We start from the raw sequence: 24,232 nt of genomic DNA on the forward strand, positions 1-24,232 counted from the left end.
GGGTGGCTACTTTGAAGAATGTAAAATATAAAATGTATTTAGATTTGTTTAACATTTTTTTTGGTTACTACATGATTCCATATGTTCTATTTCATAGTTTTGATGTCTTCACTATTATTCTACAATGTAGAAAAGAGTACAAATAAAGATAAACCGTTGAATGAGTAGATGTGTTCAAACTTTTGACTGGTACTGTCTGAATATTGTTTATATTTATAAAGCCTTTATAAATCGTTTTTACTACACCTTAATGTAAACATGGTGAATATCCAAATGATCTATTATTGCCATAGTCTATAAATACATTTGAATTCTGTTCTTCTTTTTTTCAAATAATGTTACAAGAGGGGACTTATGGAAATGTGCAGATCAACAACTGGCAATACCCAAAATGGGAATACCAGCCAATCAAAGAATAGATTAATTGAACGAGTTTGGGACTGGGCGTTTCTTTGTGAAATTCTCGTGTCCCAGACAGAGAAAGAACAAGGATGAGTTTGAGATATTGAAAAAGCCAGAAAAGTCTCAGTCTAGAAATGAAATATCTAGCTAGTAAGGCTGACTGCAAAGGAGTTTCTACCCCGAAGTGATCTGGCGAAGAGCAAACTGTGAGAGCAAATTTGCATGAATGCAACGAAGCTTAAGTGAGTAATATTGTGTTTGACGATAAACTATTCCATGTTGCGTGGGAAACTAACTTGCAAGCTGTTCTGTCCTCATGGCAACAGTTAGTTAATAAATGAAGTTGTTTTCTAAATCCGCTCACATCTCCTTAGCAAAGTAACTAAATATATGGGAATAATAGCTGTACTTCCCAATATGCAAGGTTAGCTGTAGTGAGCTAGCACGGTTGCGAAGGAATACAGACCCTCTTCTTGAGCTCAAGCCAAGTGTTTTGACACGGAGCTTGTCACTGACAGCGCAGGAAACTGGGTAAATATTTGCAAACTAACCTCTTCTTATTTTGGGGGATTTGCATTGTTTGGAATAAGGACATCAGCATCAGAAACTATACATGTTATGGTAGCTAGATCTTTTATTTATTGACGTAATAGTGAAGCTAGCGAGCTAGCTCGGCTCGCTCTTAACTAAGCAACTTCAAGTTTTAGCACGCGACGTTGATAATAAAATGACTAATGATTCAGATTCTACAGATTACAATCACCATTTCTGTATTTTGCCCCATTGTATCATTGCTAGATTATGCCAAATGTTTATTGGTTTTGTCTCTGGCGTAGTAAGTACTGTAGCTAGGATGATGTCACCTGTAGCCGTTCTGGGTGACAGGTGTTAGAAATGTAAACACACCAATATTTACACCGTACCATGTAATAGCATGGTATTTAGATCAAACAAAAAAGTTAATTTTCGTGATATAACTCAGTGTCTGTTTGTATAGTATTGGGATTATGGGTAACACTAGCTCTCATACCTGTGTAGTAACACTGTAATAGCATTGTTGTTACATCATATTTTAGTCAGGTGACAGACAGGGTGAGTGGGTGTGCTCTGAGGTCTTAAGGGCCAAGGGTCATAGGCTACTGATGTGATAGCTGATCTTCTTGCACATGTACAATCAAGTAGTGGGTGGACAAACCCCCAGGCCCAGCCATCACCATGTGGTTTGTGGTCTGCTGCAGGGGGTGAAGACTAGCCTTCCCTGTAGCTCAGTTGGTAGAGCATGGTGTTTGCAACACCAGGGTTGTGGGTTCGATTCCCACGGGGAGCCAGCACAGGAAAAATTTTTTTTTTTAATGAAATTGTATGAAATGTATGCATTCACTACTGTAAGTCGCTCTGGATAAGAGCGTCTGCTAAAATGACTAAAATGTAAAAATGACTAGGCCAAACCAGGGGATGCTGGCAGGGCTGTGGTCTGACTGCGGCTGCTCAGATCACCTTTCCTGTCTTCACCATATGGCTCGGAAGCTAAAGCCTGGTCAGATTCCTGTGGATTCTGGTTAGTCTCCAGTATTGATATGGTGTCCCCTTCCAGTAAATTTCCAAGGGGATCATAGAGACTCTTGAGGGCTTCACCCTTGGCTCATCTCAACTTCTTGGTTGTAACACTGCCAACTGAAATGCACCCAGCTCTATACCTGTGTGTAGTAGTAACACTGTACTGACTACTGTTACATAGCTAGTACTGTAGTAATTGCATTGTAATTGCACAGTAAGGAAGTAGGGCAGCTTTTGTTATTGAAATAAGGTACTAGACCTAAGCGACTGTACTTGCTGATTGAGACAAAACATTTCCTGCTGAGCTGTTGAGTAACCTAAAGCCAGGTTATGAATTTCTGTGGGCTTTCATTTTTCAGGAGGAGAAGTGGAATATCTGTCAAATCAATTCAAAGTTTATTTGTCACGTGCGCCGAATACAACAGGTGTAGACCTTACAGTGAAATGCTTACTTACAGGCTCTAACCAATAGTGCGAAAAATAAGGTGTGTGTGTGTGTGTGTGTGTGTGTGTGTGTGTGTGTGTGTGTGTGGGTAAGTAAAGAAAAAAACCCAGTGAAAAGACATTTGAAAATAACAGTAGCAAGGCTATATTCAGACACCGGTTAGTCAGGCTTATTGAGGTAGTATGTACATGTATGGTTAAGGTGACTATGCATATATGATGAACAGAGAGTAGCAGTAGTGTAAAAAGAGGGGTTGGCGGGTGGTGGGACACAATTAGAGGTCGACCGATTCAAATTTTTCGACGCCAATACCGATACCAATTATTGGAGGCCCCCTCAAAAAAGCCGATACCAATTAATCGGCCGATTTAAAAAAAAAAAAAAAAAAAAGTATTTATTTGTAATAATGACAATTACAACAATACTGAATGAACACTTATTTTAACTTAATATAATACATCAATAAAATCAATTTAGCCTCAAATAAATAATGAAACATGTTCAATTTGGTTTAAATAATGCAAAAACAAAGTGTTAGAGAAGAAACTAAAAGTGCAATATGTGCCATGTAAGAAAGCTAACGTTTAAGTGCCTTGCTCAGAACATGGGAACATATGAAAGCTGGTGGTTCCTTTTTAACATGAGTCTTCAATATTCCCAGGTAAGAAGTTTTAGGTTGTAGTTATTATAGGAATTATAGGACTATTTCTCTCTATACCGTTTCTATTTCATATACCTTCGACTATTGGATGTTCTTATTGGCACTTTAGTATTGCCAGTGTAACAGTATAGCTTCCGTCCCTCTCCTCGCTCCTACCTGGGCTCAAACCAGGAACACATCGACAACAGCCACCCTCGAAGCAGCGTTACCCATGCAGAGCAAGGGGAACAACCACTCCCAAGTCTCAGAGCGAGTGACGTTTGAAACGCTATTAGCGCGCACCCGCTAACTAGCTAGCCATTTCACATCGGTTACACCAGCCTAATCTTGGGAGTTGACAGGCTTGAAGTCATAAACAGCGCAATCCATTGCGAAAGCTGCTGGCAAAATGCAGTAAAGTGCTGTTTGAATGAATGCTTATGAGCCTGCTGGTGCCTACCACCGCTCAGTCAGACTGCTCTGTCAAATCATAGACGTAATTATAATATAATAAACACATAGAAATACGAGCCTTAGGTCATTAATATGGTCGAATCTGGAAACTATCATCTCGAAAAAAGAAAAAAAAAATATTTCAGTGAAATACGGAACCGGTCCGTATTTTATCTAATGGGTGGCATCCCTAAGTCTAAATATTCCTGTTACATTGCACAACCTTCAATGATATGTCATAATGACGTAAAATTCTGGCAAATTAGTTCGGAACGAGCCAGGCAATGAACGCAAGAGCAGTGACACAATTTCATGTTAGCAGGCAATAGTAACTAAATATGCAGGTTTAAAAATATATACTTGTGTATTGATTTTAAAGAAAGGCATTGATGTTTATGGTTAGGTACATTGGTGCAATGACAGTGCTTGTTTCGCAAATGCGCTTGTTAAATCACCCGTTTTTCCGAAGTAGGCTGCACAGCAAAAAGTCCAGTGTTGAATTAACTCCCACAGAGTTGATTTCAACACTTTTTGAGGGTTTATATAGGTCTGTCATAGTCCATGTATGTAGGTGGCAGGGAAGTCAGGCGCAGGAGAAAACAGAGTGGTTTAAAAATTGAATATTTATTTCCAAAACCAACGTAGAAAAAGAATCCGGGTAAAACAATAACCCGTTGCACACCGATACAGAAACAACACGTACATAACAAACAAACAATCACCGACAGAGAAATGAGGGGAAGCAGAGGGTTAAATACACAACATATAATTACTGGGATATGAAACAGGTGTGTAAAGAGACCAGACAAAACCAATGGAAAATGAAAAACTGATCAATGGTGGCTAGAAGGCCGGTGACGTCGATCGCCGAACACCACCCGAACAAGGAGGGGCATCAACTTCAGTAGAAGTCGTGACAAGGTCCACACTCTCCAGAGTTAAATTAACACTTTCAAAATAGTTAAACATTTAACACTCTGCCAGAGTTCCTTTTTTAACTCGCAAAACAGAGTTAATGTAACACTAAGGGATTAGACAACTAACACTGCTCCGAGTTAATTTTTTTAAACTATTTGTGTAGTATTAATTTCACTCCCTAAAGTGTCAATTATCTACACTGAAAAAATGTTAAAATTAATTGTTAATTTATTCAATATTATTTAATAATTAATTTAATATATACTTACATTAATAAGAATTAATCACAATAAACAATCATTGTCAAAAACATTTATTTGTGCCTTTTCTCCCTTGCAGTCAGTTGAATTAATGTACATACTTTCATCTGAAACATTGTATGAGCATTGAATATCAAACGGTTTCTGAAATTTAAGCTCAGACATTTTTAGTAGACATCTTTCCACACTTCGTTAATACTCTGAATGCATGATGATGGTCATCAAAATTCTCTGTAAATAGATTGTTTGTCAAAAAAAAAATTTCATCTTCAACCAAAAGTACATCACTTATTTGACATAAGACTGGCATGTCTTCTTCCATTGCACTGCAAATAACTAGTCCAGCTTTATACTCTACACCATCAAGTTTAACCCAACTAGTTGAGAAAACATCTTTTGACAAGATCGTTTCAAGCATTTCATTGTTGACGACATTCTCATCTCTGAAGAGAAAATATTTAATTGGCCCATACTCATTTTATTTGAGGGTGAAGGTTTCCCAGTGATAAGCAATGGCCATCTAATGCTTTTTGCAAGCGATTTGGTTATGTTTTTGAAATTTTTAAAACAATCTTTAAACAGCTTGTGTTTGGCCTCAAACCTCATACACCACGTATATAAAAGGGGCCAATTTTCCTTATAGAAGATGGGTAATGGATCATAAAATGATGCTTAGGTATCAAGTTTCTATGTGGATACAAGTGCTTAAATAGTTTGTGGTGGTCAACAATCAAATGCTTTAAATATATTGTCATACCTAGAGTGAGAGAAGGTGAAAAAACGATGTTCATTATTTGAAGTAACAACAGTAACAAATTCCAGTTTTTGTTTCCTGCAGGAATAATGTCACCAAACAACAGTGGGATGTTTTTCACAAGACACAATGTCGGAATAGAATTCAAACCAATGCCATTGCCAACACTCTCCAAAATAATCTTTGTAGGACGATTTTGTCTTTCTAAAAATCCATAATCAAAACCATAAATCCTGGAAAGCAAGTCCTGTTCTGACATAAAGTGTTGTGTGAGATATCCAAAAAGCAATTTGATCTCATACTGAACCACACCCTCAAGAAGATCATGCATGATATCAAATTAATAGTTATTACAAACATGGAAATACTTCAATGAAGTGTAGATCTTTTTTTCAAACCATAAAGTGACTTCAATTGTGGGTTTTCCTGGAGAGACTGGCAATGCATTTCAAACATATCTTTTCCACGAAGGATCACCTTAGGAGCATCCTCACTGTATACCGTTTGACAATCATTCTTCTCAATCAAACAAAGGCGACAGAAATTACAGCTACTGAATAACTCATTAAAACCAAGAATTGTGTGCATCCCTAGATTATCTCCAGTGATCTGACAGATTGTACCATATACCTGCTCATCTGAAAATGGAAGACTTAGCCCTTGGCTTTTTTTTTTATCAACGGTTCTAGTATAACATCAAAACCATACTTGTGCAGATCTTGTGTGTGAAAAAGTGTTACCAAATGAATGTTCATCAAAACTGAATTAAATTTTGGGGGAAAGTTTCTTACAACAAAATAAAGAGAGCCAATTTTGTGAATTCCACGTTTGGAGCCAAGGGGATTGGCTGTTTCAAAATCATCATACTATAGTTGGATTTGTAATGCATGTCTATTAGCTGTAAACAAAGGGTGGGTTTTAAAATAACTTCCATCAAAAAAGTCTGTATAAGTGTCAGGCTCTGATCTAAACTCTTTCTTTAGCAAAACACAAATGTCTGGATTTCTGCACATGAACTTCAATGTTTCTAAATTCGGCACATATATAAAAGTATCCTTCACAGGTACTTGATCATAAGTACCGGATTTCTGATTTCGCCTGTTGTCATATCTCACTCCCAGTGTTATTTCTACTGGCTCGACAACTCCCCATTTTTGGTGGTAGTATTTATTTCGTTTCCATTCTGTATTTAGATTTGTGAACGGGTTTTCATCATCTTCAAAAGATTCATTTTCTCACAGATATGTTGGGGTCAGTTATAGGTAAAGCAGAAATAGCTGTATGCTTTGCTTGTGAGCGAATCTCACTTGTTAGTTCTTCCAAATCTCCTACAATTGAGGATACCAAACTGTTGGAAATCCCACTTCCCTGTAATTTGGCCACGATGGATGCACACATTTCTTTAGTTGGATCTTTAGGAAGTCCTGAATCATTGCTCTCAGAATAAACACTGGAAGAGATACATTGATTTTGTGGATTAAACGTGTCCTCCAAAGCATGTGCCTGAGATGAAGTTGCAACTGGCCCACTAGATGAACATGCAACAGTTGAAGTTTGAGCAATTTGCTGAACATTACTATGAACACTATTAAGGTGCTTCCGAAAACCTGTATATGTTAGGAACTGATGCCCACAGCCTTGCTGAGAACAAAACAATTTGAACTTGGGTCCAGGATAGTAACCATGTTCAACTCTTAAATGTGAAATCAACTGTTGACTGCTGGGATAATATACTGCTCAAAAAAATAAAGGGAACACTTAAACAACACAATGTAACTCCAAGTCAATCACACTTCTGTGAAATCAAACTGTCCACTTAGGAAGCAACACTGATTGACAATACATTTCACATGCTGTTGTGCAAATGGAATAGACAACAGGTGGAAATTATAGGCAATAAGCAAGACACCCCCAATAAAGGAGTGGTTCAGCAGGTGGTGACCACAGACCACTTCTCAGTTCCTATGCTTCCTGGCTGATGTTTTGGTCACTTTTGAATGCTGGCAGTGCTTTCACTCTAGTGGTAGCATGAGACGGAGTCTACAATCCACACAAGTGGCTCAGGTAGTGCAGCTCATCCAGGATGGCACATCAATGCGAGCTGTGGCAAGAAGGTTTGCTGTGTCTGTCAGCGTAGTGTCCAGAGCATGGAGGCGCTACCAGGAGACAGGCCAGTACATCAGGAGACGTGGAGGAGGCCGTAGGAGGGCAACAACCCAGCAGCAGGACCGCTACCTCCGCCGTTGTGCAAGGAGGAGCAGGAGGAGCACTGCCAGAGCCCTGCAAAATGACCTCCAGCAGGCCACAAATGTGCATGTGTCTGCTCAAACGGTCAGAAACAGATTCCATGAGGGTGGTATGAGGGCCTGACGTCCACAGGTGGGGGTTGTGCTTACAGCCCAACACCGTGCAGGACGTTTGGCATTTGCCAGAGAACACCAAGATTGGCAAATTCGCCACTGGTGCCCTGTGCTCTTCACAGATGAAAGCAGGTTCACACTGAGCACATGTGACAGACGTGACAGAGTCTGGAGACGCCGTGGAGAACGTTCTGCTGCCTGCAACATCCTCCAGCATGACCGGTTTGGCGGTTGGTCAGTCATGGTGTGGGATGGCATTTCTTTGGGGGGCCGCACAGCCCTCCATGTGCTCGCCAGAGGTAGCCTGACTGCCATTAGGTACCGAGATGAGATCCTCAGACCCCTTGTGAGACCATATGCTTGTGCGATTGGCCCTGGGTTGCTCCTAATGCAAGACAATGCTAGACCTCATGTGGCTGGAGTGTGTCAGCAGTTCCTGCAAGAGGAAGGCATTGATGCTATGGAGTGGCCCGCCCGTTCCCCAGACCTGAATCCAATTGAGCACATCTGGGAAATCATGTCTCGCTCCATCCACCAACGCCACATTGCACCACAGACTGTCCAGGAGTTGACGGATGCTTTAGTCCAGGTCTGGGAGGAGATCCCTCAGGAGACCATCCGCCACCTCATCAGGAGCATGCCCAGGCATTGTAGGGAGGTCATACAGGCACGTGGAGGCCACACACACTACTGAGCCTCATTTTGACTTGTTTTAAGGACATTACATCAAAGTTGGATCAGCCTGTAGTGTGGTTTTCCACTTTAATTTTGAGTGTGACTCCAAATCCAGACCTCCATGGGTTGATAAATTGGATTTCCATTGATTATTTTTGTGTGATTTTGTTGTCAGCACATTCAACTATGTAAAGAAAAAAGTATTTAATAAGATTATTTCTTTCATTCAGATCTAGGATGTGTTGTTTAAGTGTTCCCTTTATTTGTTTGAGCAGTGTATTTCTGACACATGAAACAGGTCAACATTGTTATAGCTTCTTACTCACAGAGTGAGAGTGCTACTGGCTGGTTAAGCAGTCTCGCTCTCAAGTCTTTAACTCTGGGTGACTCCTTCATTTTCCCCACATCAATGTTATACACTGTTGTCTGCAGGAATGTGTAAAAATTCACAAGTGCCACATCGTAAGACAAATGAAACACAAAATGTGCTTTGAAAAGTTCATCACATGCACCAGGGAGCGGTTTGCCTTGCATGGGATGAGACGCTTATCCATTGTGATGTAGAAGCTCTCAATCTTGCTCTTCTGACGCCCAACAGCGAGGAGGTACGGCTGCTGACCCTGCTGGTTGCGGAGGTGCTCCTCCAAACTGCAGCATGACTAGGGTTGAGATCAGAAAACTGAAAATTAGACAGAAGAATAATGTGCAGCCACAGAGAGAACTACATTATAGAAGTGATTATTCAAACATCTTTTCATTGGCTAGTGCAAGATGGGAATGAAGACTTAATTACAATTCCATCCACTTTTTAACAACCCTCATTTACATACAGTGGGGTGAAAAAGTATTTGATCCCCTGCTAATTTTGTACGTTTGCCCACTTACAAAGAAATGATCAGTCTATAATTTTAATGGTAGGTTTATTTGAACAGTGAGAGACAGAATAACAACAAAAAAATCCAGAAAAACGCATGTCAAAATTGTTATAAAATGATTTGCATTTTAATGAGGGAAATAAGTATTTGACCCCTCTGCAAAACTTGACTTAGTACTTGGTGACAAAACCCTTGTTGGCAATCACAGAGGTCAGACGTTTCTTGTAGTTGGCCACCAGGTTTGCACACATCTCAGGAGGTTTTTTGTCCCACTCCTCTTTGCAGATCTTCTCCAAGTCATTAAAGTTTCAAGGCTGACGTTTGGCAACTCGAACCTTCAGCTCCCTCCACAGATTTTCTATGGGATTAAGGTCTGGAGACTGGCTAGGTCACTCCAGGACCTTAATGTGCTTCTTCTTGAGCCACTCCTTTGTTGCCTTGACCATGTGTTTTGGGTCATTGCCATGCTGGAATACCCATCCACGACCCATTTTCAATGCCCTGAGGGAAGGATGTTCTCACCCAAGATTTGACGGTTCATGGCCCCGTCCATCGTCCCTTTGATGCGGTGAAGTTGTCCTGTCCCCTTAGCAGAAAAACACCCGCAAAGCATAATGTTTCCACCTCCATGTTTGACGGTGGAGATGGTGTTCTTGGGGTCATAGGCAGCATTCCTCCTCCTGCAAACACGGCGAGTTGAGTTGATGCCAAAAAGCTCAATTTTGGTCTCATCTGACCACAACACTTTCACCAGTTGTCCTCTGAATCATTCAGATGTTCATTGGCAAACTTCAGACGGGCATGTATATGTATTCTTGAGCAGGGGGACATTGTGAGCGCTGCAGGATTTCAGTCCTTCATGGCGTAGTGTGTTACCAATTGTTTTCTTGGTGACTATGGTCCCAGCTGCCTTGAGATTATTGACAAGGTCCTCCCGTGTAGTTCTGGGCTGATTTCTCACCGTTCTCATGATCATTGCAACCCCACGAGGTGAGATCTTGCATGGAGCCCCAGGCCGAGGGATATTGACAGTTCTTTTGTGTTTCTTCCATTTGCGAATAATCGCACCAAATGTTGTCACCTTCTCACCAAGCTGCTTGGCGATGGTCTTGTAGCCCATTCCAGCCTTGTGTAGGTCTACAATCTTGTCCTTGACATCCTTGGAGAGCTCTTTGGTCTTGGCCGTGGTGGAGAGTTTGGAATCTGATTGATTGATTGCTTCTGTGGACAGGTGTCTTTTTTACAGGTAACAAGCTGCGGTTAGGAGCACTCCCTTTAAGAGTGTGCTCCTAATCTCAGCTCGTTACCTGTATAAAAGACACCTGGGAGCCAGAAATCTTTCTGATTGAGAGGGGGTCAAATACTTATTTCCCTCATTAAAATGCAAATCAATTTATAACATTTTTGACATGCGTTTTTCTGGATATTTTTGTTGTTTTTCTGTCTCTCACTGTTCAAATAAACCTACCATTAAAATTATAGACTGATCCTTTCTTTATCAGTGGGCAAACATACAAAATCAGCAGGGGATCAAATACTTTTTCCCCCCACTGTATGTGGCTAAGAAGGTGACGTGACAAATTATTATAATCACCTTAATAATATAATTACCTTATGAAAGACAACAAGTCTCTCAACTGCATCACATGCACTAATTTTTGGAGACTTCAGTTCCCCTGGAGGTGGTGGAAGGAGATGTAACAGCAACAACAGGGAAGCCATTTCTTGGTCGTAGGCTGAGGACAAAGAGTCACAAGAATTAATTGAAAACTCTTCAAATGTAATACTTTTAAAGTTTGAATGAGAACAGGGAGGCATTATGAAAACGTTTTAAACCGTCATCCATCTATTAGTCACATTTATCCCAAAAATCAGATCAACGTTCAGAGATACACAGAATAAACAAATGAAATATCATTGCAGTTATAGTTTAACTGCAATTATAGCAAATTTATTTAAAAAAAACAACAAAAAAACAACTCACTTGTTGCCTCATCAAGATCACTTCCTGGGGGACTTTCTGTTGACTGCACCAAGCGACGCAACTGTGGTGTTGAGGTGAGCCGCTTAGCCTCTTTTATGACATTTGGCTTGAAGAACAAATCTCATTTCTGAAGAAGCCTGGAGGATGTGTCACCATCAAATAGGAGAGTGAAGTCTTGGTCCACCATTAAGAAAGAAGATATTAAACTACTACTACTACTTCAGGAAATACTTTCAAATTTCAAGCCATTCCAAACATCTCTTCCCAAACTTACCAATCCTTTTGTATCCAGGAATCTTGGGAAGCTGGAGAGGATATCAACACTTCTGCCTGGGTCATTAACGAGCTTCTGACGGTGCTGAAAGGTCTCTCTCATCTTCTGGAAAATCAGGGAATTGTCTGTGGTATGGTTGAGCAAAGACATTGCCTCTTGGCAAGCATCACCATCAAACTGCCTTTCAACATTAACAGTCCTTTGGAAATTTGGGCCCCCTGGAGAAAAGTCAATTGGGCTATTTGGTGGCAATGCAGATCCTCGACGAATTTTCCTCTGGACTGTTTTCAGACGCCAAGAAATGTATCCTGTGCAGCATCATAGAAGTGTTCCTGAAATGAAAAAAATAAAAGAAATGCTTTGTCATACCAGGCTCATGAGAAATCTCACGGAATTCAAATATCAATGTCGTCCACACAGTTTTGTGTCACAACATGACATGAAAGAGTTAACAATAATAATGCCTATTACATAGCCCTTCTTGGAGTATGGATCCTTGAGGGAAGGGAACAACATCACTATCCCACGTGCATAATCTTCTCTGATTGCTTTAGTGGGGCGGTGCCTGAGAGGAGATATTAAATTAGTACATTTATGGCCATGCAGTTATTTGGCACAAATAAAAACAATGTAAAACAAACATACCCATGATTGTCAATCATGTGAGCCACCAGGATGTTAACCATTTTTCTTCTTGCAGCATCTGTTAGGGTTTCTGTTGTTTGGTACTTCTGTAGTACTTCTTCACCCCCAGACTTGCCTCTTAGCACAGCTTCAATAAACTAATAAAAAACAAAAACATTAGAATACAAAACATGGTGATAAATAGCTTTTCTAGAGACTCAGAGTGAAAAAATGTGAAAGCATTATGAAACCTGTTCAGCAGACACAGCATCACGTGTATCCTCAATTATTTGTCTCTTGCTAGGGACATCATCTAGGATTATAGTTGATGCACTTGAGCTGAAGCTTGAGTCAGACGTCTCAGAAGCAGAAGACAAGGAGAAATCAGAGAATTCTAAAGGAATAGAAAAAATGCAAATAATTATATTATGTAAGGTGTAAAGTGCTTTATTATACCTGCCTTGATATCTCACCCTGATCTGAGAATACTGTCAGCACCACATTGCCTTGTCCAACGAGGTCGCTGAATATTTCTGCATCAACTTCTGTCCCTGTTGCATCCTTGTATATAACTTTTGCATCAGGTGGCAGGCAAAATCTCTCGATGACTGGAAAAGATAGTAAGGTCAAACTGAATGTGCCTTTGAAGTCAGCACTGTTTCTTGCCTCACAGCCAATAACTGTTCACGTTAAATACATACATCCACCACTGTATAATCCTTAAATAGACCTAGAGCATTTCCCCTCACATAACCTATTCCCTCTTAAGTCCAAATTGAAAAATTGATGATTGGCTTTTTTTATTGACTGTTTTGGTGTATATTAATACTTTACACTCTACGAAGCACACATTACAGAACTGAAAATGATTAGCAATTTAACCCCATTTACCGTATAAAAGAGTCTGATAAAGGCATGTAAAGAAATCAGAATCGACAACATTAAGGAGCTTGCACAATGAGCTTTTAAAAGAACATGGGTGTGGTTTAAAACCTTTTTCCTAAGCCATGCTAACCGTTTTCATGGAATTGCATAAAGTCAAACCGTCCTTCATCCTCATCCAGCTTCACATATTTCTGCTGTTGGCTGTACTTCACCTGAGACATACAAGGAAGTTTGACAAAGTAAATAAACATTTAAAGGAAGAACGGTAAAGATTAAAGCTAAGTCGACAGTGTTACACCATTTTTGGTGACCCATCAGATTCTGTGACCTGCACTGTTGGAAAAAGTACTAATTTTCAGAAAATCACGCTGTGACTGAGATATTAAAATGCTGCTTATGCATTGACTCATCAGTATTTAATGATGCACATAAATGTTTAATAAATGTTTAATATATCAGTCACAGCCCGATTTTCTGCTAATTTTGTACTTTAGCTTTAACTTAGTAATTTCAGTACAATTAACTGGTAATACTTAAATACTTTTACTTAAGTAAATGATCTGAGTACTTTTTCCAACACTGCAGGTCATAGAATCTGATGGGTCACCAAATACAGTGGTACGCTGGTCACACAGACAACTAAACACTTGAAACACCGTCTGCATGTTGGGACATGTTGTTTGCGGCCCCTTTGATGTTCAAAGTGAAGGGGGGGAAAAAGACGTTAGCTCCAGCCTCAAACAAGATTTTATACAGTAAAAAAACATAACGCTTTGTTTTTCCTTTATTAAATCATCATTGGTAAAGTTGGAGACGGTTTAAGTAACAAACTGTTACCTAGCTTACCATACACTTCTAGCTAGCTAATCACCAGGACAAATTTGCTGCTCAGACCTGGCAACAAACACGGTTTTGTTAGGCATATATTCTCTGTAGATTTACAGTGAAAGAATACCATACCATTGTTTGAGGAGAGTGACAGTTATGAACTTGAAAAGTTATTAATAAACAAATGAGGCACATTTGGGCAGTCTTGATACAACATTTTGAACAGAAATACAATGGTTCATTGGATCAGTCTAAAACTTTACACACACACTGCTGCCATCTAGTGGCCAAGATCTAAATTGCGCCTGGCCTGGAATGATACATTATGCCTTTCTCTTGCATTTCAAAGATGGTTTAAAAATTAGGGTTTTTTCTTTGCATTATTTTTTACCAGATCTAATGTGTTATTCTCCTACATTAATGTCACATTTCCACAAACTTCAGTGTTTCCTTTTAAATGGTATGAAGAATATGCGTATCCTTGCTTCTGGTCCTGAGATACAGGCAGTTAGATTTGGGTACGTCATTTCAGGCAAAAATGGAAAAAAAAGGGGCAGATCCTTAAGAGGTTCCACTTTACAAACAGTGTAGAGCCCAACTAGCAAGTTTGGTACATATAGTACCAGTCAGAAATTTGGACACACCTGCTCATTCAAGGGTTTTTATTTTATTTTTACTATTTTATAAATGGTAGAATAATAGTGAAGACAGCAAAACTATGAAATAACACATATGGAATCATGTAGTAACCAAAACGTGTTAAACAATATTTTGTATTTTTTTCAAAGTAGCCACCCTTTGCCTTGATGACAGATTTGCACACGCTTGGCATTCTCTCAACCAGCTTCATGAGGTAGTCACCTGGAATGCATTTCAAATAACATGTGTGCCTTGTTAAAAGTACATTTGTGGAATTGCTTTCCTTTATGCGTTTGAGCCAATCAGTTGTCTTGTGATAAGGTAGGGTATACAGAAGATAGCCCTATTTGGTAAAAGACCTATTTGGTAAAAGACCAAGTCCATATTATGGCAAGAACAGCTCAAATAAGCAAAGACAAATGACAATCCATCTTTACTTTAAGACATGAAGGTCAGTCAATGCGGAAGATTTCTTCAAGTGCAGTTGCAAAAACCATCAGCGCTATGATGAAACTGTCTCTCATGAGAACCGCCACAGGAAAGGAAGACCCAGAGTTTCCTCTGCTGCAGAGGATAAGTTCATTATGTTACGAACCGGCTCTGAGTTCGCAACAAAAGGGAGACAACGTGGAGACAAGGAGTATCAAAATATATATTTATTAAATAAAGTAAGTAAACAAAAATGAACAATTAACAATGGTGTGTAATCAGTAATCAGTAGTGTAAGTGAGTGTTTTGCATACCTGAATGTAATAATGCCGAGTGTTGAAATGTGCCAAAGCAAACAACCAAAAAACCACAACTACCACAACCAACAAGGTGTCTGCATGGAGAGAGAGTCTCCCCCATGAATGTGAAAGAGGTCTTATTTATCATGGGACACACCCGGACCCAGGTGTTTCCCATGTAGCTGACGACCCTCCCAGCTCCGCCCACCGGCATCCTAATAAGGAAACAAGAACAAAAAGAGAGAATACGGCAGACAGAGTGGGAGCGTCGTCACAATTAGAGTTACCAGCCTCAGAAATTGCAGCCCAAATAAATGCTTCAGAGTTCACGTAACAGACACATCTCAACATCAGCTGTTCAGAGGAGACTGCGTGAATCAGGCCTTCATGGCCGAATTGCTGCAAAGAAACCACTACTAAAGGACACCAATAATAAGAAGAGACTTGCTTGGGCAAAGAAACACAAGCAATGGACATTAGACCGATGGAAATCTGTTCTTTGGTCTCATGAGTCCAAATTTGAGAGAGATCCCAAATTAACTTTTGGTTCCAACCGCCGTGTCTTTGTTAAGACGCAGAGTAGGTGATCAGATGATCTCTGCATGTGTGGTTCCCACCGTGAAGCATGGGGGAGGAGGTGTGATGGTGTCGGGGTGCTCTGCTGGTGACACTGTCAATTATGTATTTAGAATTGAAGGCACACTTAACCAGCATGGCTATCTCAGCATTCTGCAGCGATACGCCATCCCATCTGGTTTGCGCTTAGTGGGACTACCATTTTGTTTTTCAACAAGACAATGACCCAAAACACACCTCCAGGCTTTGTAAGGGCTATTTGACCAAGAAGAGTGATGGAGTGCTGCATCAGATGACATGGCCTCCACAATCACCCTACCTCAACCAAATTGAGATGGTTTGGGATGAGTTGGAACGCAGAGTAAAGGCAAAGCAGCCAACAAGTGCTCAGCATATGTGGGAGCTCCTTCAAGACTGTTATAAAAGCACCTTTTTGGTTACTAGGTAAGAATGTTTCGAAGATAAATACACAATGCAGAGGACGAGAGGTCAAAAGAGTACTAATGATCAATGGAAATAGTTTTTTTTTTCTGTAATATCAGGGGGTCAGAGACATGGGAGGATTTTCAGTCCGGCACTCATGGCAAGTACTCATTGGTCCAAATTGTTTATACATTGAACCTTAAATAGGATACTTGTTATTTGGCCATTAGGCCAGTTTTATTGCAAGGAATTGTAATTGGTCAACCACAGGCTAGGGCTGGGTTATAAAACTACATCCTGTCCCTTTGTTCTGTGGAGGGAGTCACAGGAGAGAGTCACAGGAGAGAGTCACAGGAGAGAGTCACAGGAGAGAGTCACAGGAGAGAGTCACAGGAGAGAGTCACTGGAGAGAATCACTGGAGAGAATCACTGAGGAGAATCACTGAGGACAGGGGAAAATGAACATCTACCTACCCGCATGATTTGTTCTCTTTGAATAAACCTATTTTCCGCCCCCTGATTTGCTTTGGGGTCTGTGTTATTGAGGAGTAACATCAACTGCTAACAACTACATGATTCCATATGTGTTATTTCATAGTTTTGATGTCTTCACTATTATTCTACAATGTAGAAAATCGTAAAAATAAAGAAACCCTTGAACGAGTGGGTGTGTCCAAACCTTTGACTGGTACTGTAGGTGGCATGTGAGTTTCAAGTTTGGGGAAACAAATTGCACCATAAATGCACCTTTATAAAAAATGACATGCATAATCTCACTTTGCAGTCACTTTTGAGAATGGTGTTTTCCAGCTTATTGATTGCATTTTTTGGAACATTCGCTCTTATAGCCTATTGCCGTGTGCACATTGCTGTGCTTATCATGTGAAGAAATTGCCTAATAGTTTATTAACATTTTAAGCTAAACGTTCTGATCTGGTGCACCTCATTACTTAAAAAATAAAATAAATTGATGCAAGTGGTTGTATTAATTTTGGATCTATCACATCCCACAACTGTCCCAGACTGTTTGGAATATTTATTTCTTGCACACAATTGAATAGGTCAGCTTTTGTACTATGGGGGATAGTAGATTGTCATAGGCTAGTGGTTTTGCTGTTCGTTAGGCATACTCTGTTACGTCTGATCCCGCTCCCCCTCTCTGGCGCTCGAGGTCGCCAAGCTGCTCATCATTACGCACACCTGTTACCATCGTTATGAGCACCAGCGCTTCATTGGACTCACCTGGACTCCATCACGTCATTGATTGCCTCCCCTATATCTGTCACTTCCTCAGTTTCATTCCCCTGCATTGATGTTGTTTTGTTTCTCTTGTCCAGACGCTGTTCTTGTTTAGTTTCATGTCTGTAGTTATGGAACCATTACAGAATGCAGACACCACAAAAGGAAGCACAAATACATTTTTTGGTGACGTTGGGTCCGAGTGCTGCTGCCTCAGCCGGCTCGCCAGGCTCCCACTGCCTCAGCCGGCTCGCCAGGCCCCCGCTGCCTCAGCCGGCTCGCCAAGCTCCCGCTGCCTCAGCCGGCTCGCCAAGCTCCCGCTGCCTCAGCCGGCTCGCCAAGCTCCCGCTGCCTCCGCTGGCTTGCCAGGCTCCCGCTCCTCGGCCGGCCCGTCCCCCTGTACTTGCTTCCCGTCTCCCAGCGTCTGTAGTTACGGAACCGTTACATACTCATGTACATACTCTTACATACTCACAGTTCTTCTAACATCTTCAATATGCGCCTTGGAATTAGCTAAGAAGGACACAGAGTTGCGTCCCCTATGTGTCTGTCTTAACCTACTTCGGAGCTGAGATGCCTTTGAGAAGGACCTGATCATGTGACGGGCATTGGCTAATATGAATTCAGATATCTGAAAGAGCTGCTTCTGAGCACGCAGCCGGGAGAAGAGACTTATAATTATTATATTCGGCCAAGGGCACAGCGGCCACTGGCCACAAAAGGCATGGATTTTCTTTTTTTTTATGGCCACACAAGGGTGATGCCGCCGGGAAATTCAAGGCATTATCAAGTGCTTGTCAAATTGTGAATGAGAGACTGATTAAGTAAGTGTGTGCAGCCTGCGCAAAAAACAAAGCCAGAGCTCATGCCTTTCATGCAACTTTTTTCCCCTAATCATCATTAGTCACATCATGCAGCTGTAGACTGTATAAAAAAATCTAAACATATAGCCCAACGTTTGTATCAACTAAAGTTGCAGAAATAACTCTAAATTAAGCATATAGGAGGACCTGTTTCTTTGTTAACCGCTCAACACAGAATAGCCGCATGTGCGCACTCCCTCAGATATGTTTGGAGAAAATATTCTTTCTATTTCATTCAGCTACGTTCAATTGTTTTCGTCATAGTATAAAATAATATAAAATAATGCCATGGAATTCTAAGCAAATCTTGTCTGCTAAATGAACTAGTGTAGCCCACAGCCATATGGCATATCCAGATCTTGGCGTAACATAAGGACAACTCAGAGTATGCTATTCTTTTCTTCTGAAATAGACCATATCTTCTTCATATCATGTTTCTTTAGACCTGTCTAAAATAAATTATGGCTTTATTGTGATGGTGTAGGCTATATTAAATGGATTTATTAGACTTGAAAATGTATATCTTCCAAAGGTCTGCATCAGTGGCTTGTAGGCAATGCGAGGAAGCCAGGAGATGCTAAATGTGTTTGTGTTAATTAACGGTGTTAATTACCGTGAGACCGGCAGTTATTTGCGTGACAATCACCGGCTGATAAAATGTAATGACTGCCACAGCCATACTGTGTATAGACAGTATATGACTAGAAAATGTTTGTATAGCAGTAGTTATATAGGATGAGCCTTGACTATAATACTGTATACATATGAAGTAGGTAAAACAGTATGTAAACATTTTATTAAAGAGACCAGTGTTCAATGACTATGTACTAAGTAGGGCAGCAGTCTCTAAAGTGCAGGGTAGAGTAACGGGTGGTAGTTGGCTCGTTACAGTGACTATGTTCAGGGCAGGGTACTGGGCGGAGGCCAGCTAGTGGTGACTATTTAACAGTGTAATGGCCTAGAGGTAGAAGCTGTTTTTCAGTCTCTCGGTCCCAGCTTTGATGCACCTGTACTGTCTCTGCCTTCTAGATGGTAGCAGGGTGAACAGGCTGTGACTCGGGTGGCTGAGGTCCTTGATGATCTTCTTAGCCTTCCTGTGACACCGGGTGCTGTAGATGTCCTGGAGGGCAGGCAGTGTGCCCCCGGTTGGGCTGACCGCACCACCCTCTGGAGTGCCCTGCGGTTGCGGATGGTGCAATTGCAGTGCCAGGCAGTGATATAGCCCGACAGAATGCTCTCAAATCAAATCAAACTTAATTTATCACATGCGCCGACTACAAGAAGTGTAGACTTTACCGTGAAATGCTTACTTACAAGCTCTTAACCAACAGTGCAGTTCAAGAAGGTGAAAATATTTTCCAAGTAGACTAAAATAAAAAATAAGAATATAAAGTAACACAATAAGAGTAACAATAACGAGGCTATATACAGGGGGCACCGGTACCGAGTCAGTGTGCGGGGGTACAGGCTAGTTGAGGTAATCTGTACATGTAGGTGGTGACGAAGTGACTATGCATAGGTAACAAACAAAACAAACAGCGAATAGCAGCAGTGTACAAAAGGGAGGGGGGGTCAATGTAAATTGTCCGGTGGCGATTTGATGAATTGTTTATCAGTCTTATGGCTTGAGGGTAGAAGCTGTTGAGGAGCATTTTGGTCCTAGACTTGGCGCTCTGGTACCGCTTACCATGTGGTAGCAGAGAAAACCATCTGTAACTTGGGTGACTGGAGTCTTTGACAATTTTATGGGCTTTCTTCTATTATATAGGTCCTGGATGGCAGGAAGCTTGGCCCCAGTGATGTACTGGGCCGTTCGCACTATCCTCTGTAGCGCCTTACGGTCAGATGCCAGGCAGTTGCCATACAAGGCGGTGATGTAACCAGTCAGGATGCTTTCGATGGTGCAGCTGTAGAACGTTTTGAGGATCAGGGGACCCATGCCAAATCTTTTCAGTCTCCTGAGGGGGAAAAGGTTTTGTCGTGCCCTCTTCACGACTGTCTTGGTATGTTTGGACCATGATAGTTCGTTGGTGATGTGGACACCAAGGAACTTGAAATTCTCGGCCCGCCTTTTCCTGTAGTCCATGATCAGCTCATTTGTCTTGCTCACATTGAGGGAGAGGTTGTTGTCCTGGCACCACTCTGCCAGTTCTCTGACATCCTCCCTTTATGCCGTCTCATCGTTGTCTGTGATCAGCAAACTTAATGATGGTGTTGGAGTCGTGTTTGGCCATGCAGTCGTGGGTGAACAGGGAATACAGGAGGGGACTAAGCACACACCCGTGAGGGTCCCCAGTGTTAAGGATCAGCGTGGCAGACGTGTTGTTGCCTACGCTTACCACCTGGGGCTAGCCCGTCAGGAAGTCTAGGATCCAGTTGCCTTCGGGAGGTGTTTAGTCCCAGAGTCCTTAGCTTAGTGATGAGCTTTGTGGGCACTATGGTGTTGAACGCTGAGCTGTAGTCAATGAACAGCATTCTCACATAGGTGTTAATTTTGTCCAGGTGAGAAAAGGCAGTGTGGACTGCGATTGCATCATCAGTGGATCTGTTGGGGTGGTATGCGAATTGGAGTGGGTCTAGGGTGTCCGGGAGGATGCTGTTGATGTGAGCCATGACCAGCCTTTCAAAGCACTTCATGGCTACCAATGTGAGTGCCACGGGGCGGTAATAATTTATACCTTCGCTTCCTTGGGCACAGGGACTATGGTGGTCTGCTTGAAACATGTAGGTATTACAGACTCGGTCAGGGAGAGGTTGAAAATGTCAGTGAAGACATTTGACAGTTGGTCCGCGCATGCTTTAAGTACACGTCCTGGTAATCCGTCAGGCCCAGCGGCTTTGTGAATGTTGACCTGTTTAACCTCACTAGGGTAGGGGGCACTATTATCACCTCTGGATGAAAAGCGTGCCCAAAGTAAACTGCCTGCTACCCAGAAGCTAGGATATGCATATAATTGGTAGATTTGGATAGAAAACACTCTAAAGTTTCCAAAACTGTTAAAACTGTCTGTGAGTATTTCAGAACTGATATGGCAGGCGAAAACCTGAGAAAAATCCATCCAGGAAGTGGGATTTTTTTAATTTTTGTAGTTTTCTATTGCCATTACAGAAGGCCATTACAGTATCCATTGACTTTGGACTCAAATTGCACTTCCTGTGGCTTCCACTAGATGTCAACAGTCTTTAGAAATTGTTTCAGGCTTGTATTCTGAAAAATGAGGGAGTAAGACCAGTCTGAATGACTGGACACTGCAGTGTCCCAGAGGTTTTTCATGCACGCGACCGAGAGCACGCCTTTCTTGTTTTCCTTTTATATTTTTTTATTTATTTATTTATTTAACCTTTATTTAACCAGGTAGGCAAGTTGAGAACAAGTTCTCATTTACAATTGCGACCTGGCCAAGATAAAGCAAAAAATATTGACGAAGCTATCATCCGGTTGAAATGTTATTTATTATTATGACTAAAAACAACCTGAGGATTGATTATAAACATCGTTTGACATGTTTCTACGAACTTTACTGATACTTTTCGGATTTTCCATCTGTCTGTTGTGACTGCCTTTGAGCCTGTGGATTCCTGAACAAAATGCGCGAACAAAATGGAGGTGTTTGGATATAAAGAGAGACTTTATCGAACAAAACGAACGTTTATTGATTAAATTGGAGTCTTGTGGGTGCAACCATATGAAGATCATCAAAGGTAAGTGATTAATTTTATCACTATTTTGGACTTGTGTAACTCCTCTACTTGGTTGGTAACTGTTTGTAATGATTTGTCTGCTGGGCGCTGTTCTCAGATAATCGCATGATATGCTTTCGCCTTAAAGCTTTTTTGAAATCTGACACCGTGGTTGGATTAACAAGAAGTTAATCTTTAAACCGATGTATAACACTTGTATGTTTATGAAGTTTTCTAATGAGTATTTCTGTTTTAATCTTAATCCTGTATTGACGCTTTGCTTGTTTGATGGTTCGTCTGAGGGCATAGCGGAATTTCTTATAAGCGTCCAGATTAGTCTCCCGCTCCTTGAAAGCGGCTGCTCTAGCCCTTAGCTCGATGTGGATGTTGCCTGTAATCTATGGCTTCTGGTTGGGATATGTACGTACAGTCACTGTGGGGATGACGTCATCGATGCACTTGTTGATGAAGCCAATGACTGATGTGGTGTATTCTTCATTGCCATTGGATGAATCCCGGAACATATTCCAGTCTGTGCTAGCAAAACAGTCCTGTAGTGTAGCATCCTGTAGTGTAGTAAGGTGGCGGTGATATGATCCTTAACTAGCACTCTTAAATGTCTTACGTCGGCCATGAAGTACGGGAGCTCACAGTCCTCCTTAGCGGCTGTGTCGGCGGTACTGTGTCGGCGGTACTGTGTTTTCCTTGTAGCAGGCGAAGAAGGTGTTTAGCTTGCCCGGGAGCAGTATCACAATGTTTTATGGGTGCTTGATCACGATAGGCTTGATCACGATAGGACAAAGGTTGACATCGCCCAGCCCTGATCAGCTAAACATAATAGTATGCCAGTGGAAGTACTACTATGGTTTGTGACTACTATGATTTCCCATCGTAGCCAATTCAATTGCAGAAATTCTGTTACTAAGTTTTCAGAAAATCAATTTGGTAATAGAAATTCGAGTTTCAAAACCTTAATAATATCTAAACAAAATTGATATCAGTAAAAACCCTATAACTAATTGATAGGTTTGCCATGTTACTTCTGTGAACTTTCATTATCCTTCCTCATGAGGGAGAGACATTAGAAAATATCTTAAAGTTATGTGGGTTTTTGGTAATGAAATTTCAAGGCCGAAGGCAATGTTTCTTAAATGTACAGAAGGCAGAATAAAAAATAAATAAAATAAAGAAATAAAGAAATATATACACGTGTTGGCAGGGGTCTTTACTTCAACATTATTGCGTTTTGATGTATTTCTAATACCCTTTAAGACTTTTTCTGGTAGATGTTTTGTAAGACCCATTTTCCGTCTGTTTGGAAAATGGTTGAAAAATGTAGATAGGCCTTACTTTCTTCATTTACTCTTAGCTTTCATTTGACACCCAATTTGCCATGGGTCCTTTTAAATGGAAATGTACAATTCTTGCATATCACTTAATATTAATTAATTATCCTACAACTGATCTCAGATCAGTGCATAAAGCAGCTCCATTACAGTGTAACACACTAACAGAGCAGTAGTGAGCTCAGCCCAGCTCTAGACATATGGCAGAGCAGCTCAGACTGACATCATCCAGGAGCTTATTTATCTGCTGCTCTTTTATTGATTAGGGTTTTCAACAGATGGTCCCTGTTCTGTTCCTGCCATTAGACTACTACTAAGACTCATTATGGCCCCCTAAACCTGGCCTGTAAATAATTCAACTACCAGGGAAGGAAGACAGGGAAACAAGACAGGAATAACTATTGTGTGTACATGTTGCCATGTCGTGACGCCATGTCGTGATGGTCACCTACCTATAGGTCTACATACCTGGTTTTATTGATATGTTGTAATGCCTAATATGGGGTGATAAAAGTCCACCTGGACCAGTCTCAGAGTAGGAGTGCTGATATAGGGTCAGTTTTACCTTTTAGATCACAAAGAATAAGATTACATGGACAGGATGGACCTGATGCTAGATCAGCACTTCTACCCTAAGATGCTTTGGCTCTTATTTTTAAGGGGACAAGGAAGAGTAAGGGGACATGTGTGTGAGAAGACTTTGCCCTTGTCACTCACATTGTCCTTGGTTCTTTTGTCACCTCACATCAGCAGCACTGTCAGTATCAACTAGAGGTTGACTGATTAATCGGAATGGCCGATTA

The 24,232-nt window shown here is 41.1% G+C and overlaps 1 protein-coding gene across 6 annotated transcripts in view; it reads left to right on the plus strand.

Annotated features, from left to right (window-relative positions):
* Positions 1 to 449: 449 nt before the first annotated feature.
* Positions 450 to 24,232, plus strand: part of LOC106590020 (MAGUK p55 subfamily member 7) — a 278,198-nt gene continuing 254,415 nt past the window's right edge. For all 6 annotated transcript variants that reach the window (XR_014383065.1, XM_014180502.3, XM_082970645.1 and 3 more), the window contains exon 1: positions 450 to 644. The gene's annotated coding sequence lies outside the window, so the exon portion shown is untranslated. The remainder of the gene's footprint in view (positions 645 to 24,232) is intronic.

The sequence above is a fragment of the Salmo salar genome, chromosome 29 (genome assembly GCF_965601325.2).
Source record: "Salmo salar chromosome 29, fSalSal1, whole genome shotgun sequence".
In the NCBI taxonomy this organism is placed as follows: Eukaryota; Metazoa; Chordata; class Actinopteri; order Salmoniformes; family Salmonidae; genus Salmo; species Salmo salar.